Consider the following 9,159-nt stretch of genomic DNA (forward strand, 5'->3'; position numbering starts at 1 on the left):
TTATATGAACTTCCAGAAAGAAATAAGGTTATGTTTACTAAAGGTTTTTTTCTGCACTAAATCACCATAACAGAGTGAAGCAGCAGATGATCCAATGAATCCCATCTCTGCCACTTGATCATTATTTGTTGGCAAAGTTAGTTAACACTCTAAATCTCAGGTTTCTGATAAAATAGGGATTGTTGTTAAGAGTAAATAACATACACAATGCCCTGAAATTTATCTTAATTCATCAGTCTTACCCTTTGAAGAATTAAAGTACTTATCTAGGCCCGATGGGTGATAATTAGGGTTATTACTAAACTAGAGGCCCGATGCACAACATTTGTGCACTGGTGTGTGTGTGTGGGGGGGGACGGGACTGGTGTCCCTCAGCCCAGCCTGTGCCCTCTCGTAGTCTAGCACTGCCATGGAGGCAGGAGAGGCTCCCGCCACCGCTGCTGTGCTTGCCAGCTGTAAGCTCTCTGGCAAGCCTGGCTTCTGGCTGAGTGGCACTCCCCCTGTGGAAGCACACTGACCACCAGGGGACAACTCCTGCATTGAGCATCAGACCCTTGGTGGTCAGTGTGTGTCGTATCTACCGGTCGTTCCGCTGTTTATTTGCATATTAGCCTTTTATTACATAGGACAGTGATTTTTTTAAAGGATCACAGATATGGATGGTAATTCTTACCAAAACTGATCTATCATTGTCAGGAATCTTATAACTATTTTACATATATTATACAACATAATATTCATAATAATGCTAGGGAGTTGATTTTCTATTATTTTGTATATAACAAAGTTGAGTATTAGGAAGTTTAAAAACTTGCCTAAGGTCACAAGGGATAAGCAGTAATGCCAGATTTGGACGTAAGTGTTCTGTCTCCAGAACGAGTGATCTTAATCACTTCACTAGAGAAAATTTTTACTGAAGAGATATATTTAAAAACAATAACAACAGAAATAATAGTTTTATCAGCAAATAGTGATGGGAAACTGGATGAAAAAGGAAGAAACTGGACTCCTGCAACACACCACATATAGATATTAACTAAAAAAAAAAGATTAATGACCCAAATTTAAGAGTTAAAATCATAGGACTCTTAGACGAATACACAGGAATAAATCTGCATGATCTGGTATTTGGCCATGGGTTCTTAAATACAACAGACACTAAGAGCATACGCAACAAAAGAAAAAATAGATAAATGGGACTTTGTGAAAATTAAAACTTGCATGTATCAGAGGACATTATCAAGTAAAAAGACAATCTACAGAATGGGATAAAATATATGCATATTATATATATGGTAAGAGTCTATTTCCCAGAATATATAAAGAACTCTTACAATTCATAAACAAAGACAAACAACACCCTTAAAATTGGGTGAAGGATTTAAATAGACATCTCTCTGAAAATATACAAAAAGCCAATAAACACATGAAAAAGATAGCCGATATCAATCATTAGCTATTAGGAAAATGAGATACCAGTTCACATCCACCATAATGGCTATAATCAAAAACAAAAAGGGAAAACGCCAAGTATTGGTGAAGATATAGAGATTGGTACCCTTGTACATTGCTTGTAGGAATGTAAATTATTTCAGCCCCTGTGGATAACAGTTCAGTGGTTCCTCAAAAAGTTAAAAAACATAAAATTATCATATGACCCAACAATTCCACTCCTAGGTATTTACCCAAAAGAATTCAAACAGGTACTTAAACTAATACTTCTACATAAATGTTCATAGAAGTACTGTTCACAATAGCCAAAAGGTGGAAACAACCTGAATATCCATGAACAGATGAATGAATAAACAAATTGTGATATATATGTATAATGGAATAGTATCTATACACTAGAGGCCCAGTGCACAAAATTCATGCATTGGTGGGGGGTGAGGGGGGGACTCAGTCCGGCCTGCGCCCTCTTGCAGTCTGGGGTCTCTCAGGGATATCCAGGAGCCCTCGCTCCTTACCGCCTGCCTGCTCGCTGCTCCTTACCACTCTGCTCTCTGTTCCTTAGTGCTGCCATGGACGTGGGAGAGGCCCCCACCACCACCACTGCATTCACCAGCCGTGAGCCGGCTTCTGGCTGAACAGCATTCCACCTGTGGGAGTGCACTGACCACCAGGGGGCAGCTCCTGCATTTGCATTCCACACCCTGTACAACAGAAACTTTGCAGAGTGCCCCCTCTCACTCCGGGACCCCCTGGGGGATGTCAAAGAGCCAATTTCGACCTGCCTGATCCCTGCAGGCCAGGCCAAGGGACCCCACCTGCTGGAGGGACCCCACTTACTTTGCAGAAGCCAGGGAAGGACCAAGGGAGGTTGGCTCCAGGGTGTGTCCGGCCTGTCTCTCCCAGTCCCGCCCCGCCAGTCACCTTCTAATTAATTTTCTTTCAATGTGTACGAATCTGTGCACCGCGTCACTAGTTTAGTTATAAAAAGACACAAAGTACTGATAGTTTTATAACATAGATAAACCTCAAAATGCTATGCTAAGTGAAAGAAGCCAGATATAAATGGTCACATTTTATGATTATACCCATTTGGAATACCCAGAATAGAGAAATTCATAAATACAGAAAAACAGATTGGTATTTGCCAGGGTTGGGGAGAGTGGGAATGATGAGTCCCTGCTTAATGGGTACAGGGCTTGATTCTAAAGTGATGAAAATGTTTTGGAACTACAGGTAATGGTCATACACCACTGTGAATGTATTAAATTCTACTGACCTTTTCACTTTAAAATGGTTAACGTTATGTGAATTTCACCTCAACTAACTGCAACAAAGCCAGCAACCACTATCCTTTGTAATGATGGAGCATCACAACTCATGTTCTACACCAGTGGTTCTCAACCTTCCTAATGCCGCGACCCTTTAATTCAGTTTCTCATGTTGTGGTGACCCCAACCATAAAATTATTTTCGTTGCTACTTCATAACTGTAATTTTGCTACTGTCATGAATTGTGATGTAAATATCTGATATGCAGGATGTATTTTCATTGTTACAAATTGAACATAATTAAAGCATAGTGATTAATCACAAAAACAATATGTAATTATATATGTGTTTTCCGATGGTCTGAGGCAAAGTTTCAAAACATATAATAGAGAAATGAAATACATAAATACATCACATATTTATATACTGTATATGAGGCCCCTAGAACCACAAGAAAGGCAAAAAATTCACTGTTAATAACTCATTTTCAAATTGCCCCCCTTAAAAATCAAATTGTCCCTCTGTGAGGCATGTGCCCACATTGGGAACCACTGGTCTAAGGTTACAATAGTACTAAGCAATAAAAGTATCCACCATATTAATAAGTTTAATAAGTTAAATTGTGGCCAGATCACTGACACAGGTGCAAAGAAACTGCTGAAGCCTGGATTGCTCAGATCTAGAATTCTAATAATACACACTTTTTCATTTCTAGGATGTGTATGTATTTATGTGTGTATATATATGTGTGTGTGTGTGTGTGTGTGTGTGTATGTATATATATATATATCTCCTGAGTTCCTGGAACAGAGCTCACATAATCCTTGGAAATTCCTGAGTGATAGAAATGTCTTTTGACTCAGGAAGGGGCGGGGGTGGGGGTGGGGGGGCTTAGACAAGGTCAGGATGGGGCTGGTTACCAAATCAAATACTTGATTAGAGGATGGGAACTTTCAGTCTCAGCCCTCAGGAGAGGGGAATGAGTGAAAACTGGGTTTTTAAAACTCTTGAACAAAGAGACTGGTAGAGCTTCTGGGTTGGTAAACAAACGGACAGGCTGGGAAGGTGGCATGCCCAGAGAGAGCATGGAAGCTCTTTCTCCCACCCCCTCAATACCTTCCTTCCATTTGACCAATTGTTCTTGAGTTTTATCCGTATAACAAACCAGTAATAGTAAGTAAAGCACTTTCCTGAGTTCTGAGAGTTTTTCTAATGATTCTCAAATGTGAGGAGAGAGTTGTGGTGACACCTGAATTTATAACAAGTTAGTCAGAAGTAATGGTAGCAACTTGTTCCTGGAATATTAAGTGAGGACAGTCCTGTGGGACTGAGCCCTTAACCTGTAGAGTCTGTGCTAACTCCAGATAGATAGTGTTACAATTTAACTGAATTGCTGGATACACCCAGTTAGTGTCAAAGAATCAGAGTAAAGGTTATAGATATCTTTGTTGAAAAACCAAGTATTATGAAGTGGGCAAAGTGGGGTGGAAATGGGGGATATCTGTAATAGTGTCAGTAACAAAAACGAAACAGTTTCATGACATGAAATTTTAACAAAACATAATACAATCAAATAGTTTTACTTCCCCTTTCTTAATTTTATGTAAATATGTGTACCATAACTGTCACTGTATATTAGAGAAGGAAAATAAAGAAAATTAACTACTGCAAATTCCACAGCCTATTGTTAATAGACTATTAATATTTAAACATTTCTAAGCTATAAACTGAAAGCATATAATGTTATACACTAAAACACAGTCATAATATTTTAAAACACATTATGGTAAGTAGAAAAAGGTAGTAAAATATTTTCATATGAAATGATAGGTATATCCTATAAAACGAACAAATTGCTCTTTAATTTTTAAAAAATAATCTCTATACTAAACCCACATTTAATTATTTTGTCTTCTAGATAATTCAGAAGGAATAATATGAGGAAAGGTTTTAAGGCACTTTCAATGTTTTTAAGGCCAAGTTTATTTTCCATTATATTTATTTATTTTTTAAATATATTTTATTGATTTTTTACAGAGAGGAAGGGAGAGAGATAGTTAGAAACATCGATGAGAGAGAAACATCAATCAGCTGCCTCCTGCACATCTCCCACTGGGAATGTGCGACCCTGTACACGCCCTTGACCGGAATCGAACCTGGGACCCTTCAGTCCGCAGGCCGACGCTCTATCCACTGAGCCAAACCGGTTTCGGCTATATTTATTTCTTAATAGGTCTGATTTCTTTCCCAAATTACAAGCTCTTTAAGAGGAGGGAATGCATGTATTTTATTTATTTATCCATTTGTATTTCCACCTTACTTCATGCCAACTATTATCCCATTATGTTAATTAACAGTGACATAAAGGACTATAAACATATATACTGAAATGTAAAATAATTAAACATATTCCTTTAAAATGTATAATAAAATATACTCGCTAGCAAGGAAGAAGGTTGATATTAATAGTAAAATCTGAACTATGACAGCTATTGTTCTACAACAGAAAAAATGGAGCATTTAAGTAATCAATGCTTTCCCCTCTTTTCACTGAGTCCCGACAATGACAGCAACATGTACAGGGTACTGCTGACATCTAGGAGCTTGGCTCCTGTCCATCCTGCTCCCCTGCTGACCCTTTGCTTCCCTCCCCAGGTAAAAGAGCATGCCCTGAATCCTTACACTCCAGCACTTCATCTGCACCTTGTGGGCTGTGGTGAAGCACTTCACAGTACGTGGTAATAGAAAACTTAAACTGCAAATGTCAAAAGGACACCTATGGTGTGTTCCCTCTGTCACCATTTGATGAGGTAAAAAGGGTCTGGGGCTGTCCCTATCACCACCCTCCCTGACCTATACCCAGCACAACACTTAGAGAAAACCACGCAGGCCGCTCTTGACAATAAAAGCCTGTCTCAAGCCTTTAAGACTCTTAGTACTGAACCAGATAACACATGCATGCACTAGAGTAATAAGGTCTCGGATTTTATTTAAATTTTGGACGTAGGAAGACATAGACAGATAAGGTCCTTCTGCTTTCTTTGACTCCAAGTCAGTAAGGTCTATCTGCTTACAGAAAAGGAAAAAAGAAAGCTGAAAATTCAAAACAAATCTAAAAGGGCCTCCCTAGTGAGGTCTGAGGCCAAGGGCCAACTTGAATTATGGCTGTCCTTAGACCATGCTCATTTACATACAATTTGCACATTTGAGGATTAAAGAAAAAAAGTAATTATCAACTGTAAATACGGACATTCATTAATCTGCGGAGAATATTGTTTTAAGTGCCTATCTTATGGGGGGGGGGCTGTCTCAAGCTTGCAGGGCAGTTCAGGATTACTGTCTCATGAGCATGAGGCACAACATGCAGATTGTACCACTCAGTGGGATGTCAGCTGGTCTACTAGACAGCATCTACTCTACCATATACTGGGTGTTGTCCTTTAAAGTCATGATAGACTTTTAAATCTAAGATATCATATTTTCTGCTTTTAAATGCATTCTTTAGGAAAAATCATTTTGATTTATGCAACTTTACTTCTATCAATTATCTTGAATCTAACCATCACATGCATTGAGATAGGAGCACAAAATGTCCCATATCCTGCTTTACCATTTCTGTTAATTGGCTTTTGGTACCCAGGTCTCAAGAGGGGAGGGAACTCCCCCTTTAGATTGATCTGCAAGCTCTGCATTAGCTGGTACCACTGGAAATAGTGGGTACAGTGGCACTCGTATAGTGGGATATGATCATGACAGTAAAAACAAGAGCCAAGAGTGTGAGTTCAGCAAAAGCAGGCATGGTGGAGCTCACCGATGAACAATAAGGTAGAAAGTAGTCCTGACTATGTGGGGATGTGCAATCTTCTTCTGTAGATGGGGGCAGGAGGAGTGCTGCAAAAATCCTACCAGCTCAAAGGGTAAGGGGTAAGAAAGGTCAGAACCTACAAAATGCTGGCTCTAGGAACCAAATTTATTCAAAGCCAGAAGGAAAATGACAATGAGAGAGTAGGTGAGGAGAAATTAGAATTTCATATGCAAAGTAAATTCGTTTTTCAGGCTTTGGAAATGGTATCTCAGAAATCAGGGAGAAATGCTATCAACTTAATGAACCAGTTTTGATCCATGGTAAAGAAAATAAAAAAAAGAAAAACAACTATGGAAAACAGAAAGGACAGTGGAAGATCATGCCAACAGCTTTACTCTACATATGGTCCAGGTAGCCAAGGATCCACTTAAGAACCAGACTGAAGTTCAAAAACTCAGCAGAACTTGCTTGGAAAGACAACACTAAAGAGAGGACAGGAGAATGTAGCCCTATGGTGGCATAGAAGGAAGTAAAAAGGAATGTGTTGTATTTTTCCCTTACCAGTAAACTCCCAAAAGTCACTCAAGCCCTGAGGAATTCATTGAAACGAATTTATTACTATTATTAAAATATCAGTTTTTGGAGAGCTAAAGGGAAGTATTTAGATGGGCCAACTATAGGTTACATTTGGTTCTTAAAGACACAGGCTCTGGCCCTGCCTTCAAGAACAGCTTCAGAAAATGGCCTAAGGCCAATTTTCAGCTTAAATAAATAGGGAAATGAGAGGGAAAGATCATCTGTCTCACAGACACCTGGACTTGAAGGTAGGTAAAAGTAGCATGAAAAGAAATACCAGTCTTTGGTATCATGATAGGGATGGAGAAATACACAGGGAAACATTTTCTAGAAATATCCATCCTAAAAGTATGGAGACCTTTGCTCAGAAAAAATGCTAGGAAGACTGTACTGTGCTCCTGAATCCCACAAGCAATAATAATAATAGTGATAATAATAATAATAATAATAATATTTTAGTATGCCAAGAAGTGGGAGCCAAGTAGGAAGTACAATCTGAGTTTTTAAATACTCAAAATAATAAGCACTAAGGGAACACCCATCATAGGTGAACGATTTAAAGGCCATGAAGCTATAGCAAAGAAAAACAGGTGACACAGTAAAGTGCAGGATAAATGGGATATGAATGACAATAAGGATTTGAAGAAATGCAGAGGAAGATCATATGTGTCAAATATTTAAGAAGCAAAAGGAGCAGACTTGGTAATTAACTGAAGGCAGAGGACAAAATCAAGAGCTCCCAAACACTGGAGGAGGAGAACCAGGAAAGAAAGTGGCTTAAAGGAGATGGTGATGATTTCTGTTGGGGATCTCTTTAATTTCACACACTTTGAGACATCTAGGTAGAAATACTCAGCAAACTACTGCATGTTTTGATCTCTTAGAAAAATATACCAAGAAAACCAAATTTGGGATACATCAAGATTTAGGTTAAAATTAAAATAATAAGTGTCTGAATAAGATCATGCAGATAGAGAATGTACAATTAGCATAATGGTAGCCCAAGGTGGAACCAATAGAACACTAACATTTAAGGAGTAAGTTAGAGGAAAGAAGGAAGGGAGAAGGGAGGGAGGGAAGGAGGGATGGGAGGAAGGGAGGAAAAAAAGAAAATAAAAACCTGAAAGGAGAAAGAAAAAGAGGAATATGAGGAAAATTATGTCATGGGAGCCAAGAGAGTTTTAAGGAAGAAATTTTTATCAGATTCAAATGTAAAACATAGGCCCAAGAGATGATCATTAACAAATAGCTATTGGATTTGGTGATCTATCAGTAATTGATGATCTTAACAAAATCTCATTTCATGAGATGTAAGGCAAACTGCTGTAAAATGGGGAGCATCTGAGAAATAAAGAGGTGGAGATAGGAGCCATCACTATTCCTGCAAGAGTTTAAGACAAAGAGCAAAAAGAGGTAGGACAATGCTGCCTAAGAAATACTGGGTCAAGAGAGAATCAGGAAAAGGAGAGTTGTTTCCAGTTCTATTGTCATTAGATACTAAAGTTCTAGCACTCACTCTGAGAGAACAGTCTGGCTCACAGACAAAAGGTAACATTACATGATAACTAACAAAAGTTGAGAATTCCAATTACTTAGCAAGAACAGCAAAATTAAACTGTGCCATAGGATTATCTATTAAAAAAAATAACATTGATAATATTCAAAAAGATTAGGCCCTGGCTCTGCCACTTAGTACTTGTGTAACTTTGGACAAATTACTTCAACCTTTGCCTCTCAATTTCCTCATCTTCAAAGTGGAGATAATAACAGTACTTACAGGTGTTGTGAGAATTATAATAAGATGCTGCATACAAAATGCTAACTTGGTGCTGGCTTATGTAGGACCTCTAATTTGTCAATATCTACCCTTATCTAATAATAGAGAAACATGGTAATTAACCATAACTTCGCTACCCTTCCCAATGGCTAATCAGCAAGATATGCAAATTAACTGCCAACCAAGAAGGCGATTGGCAGCCAGGCAGCTGAAGCAAACAGGAGGCTTGCTTGCTCCAGTGAAGGAGGAAGCCAAGGTTCCCCACCTGCCGCTGCTGGGCT

The 9,159-nt window shown here is 38.7% G+C and overlaps 1 protein-coding gene across 1 annotated transcript in view; it reads right to left on the reverse strand.

Moving 5' to 3' along the window:
- The window catches only part of CHMP2B (charged multivesicular body protein 2B), a 30,977-nt gene that overhangs the window by 18,550 nt on the left and 3,268 nt on the right, over nt 1–9,159 (reverse strand). The gene's annotated exons all lie outside the window — the stretch shown is intronic.

Source organism: Myotis davidii, unplaced genomic scaffold, assembly GCF_000327345.1.
Source record: "Myotis davidii unplaced genomic scaffold, ASM32734v1 scaffold42, whole genome shotgun sequence".
NCBI lineage: Eukaryota > Metazoa > Chordata > Mammalia > Chiroptera > Vespertilionidae > Myotis > Myotis davidii.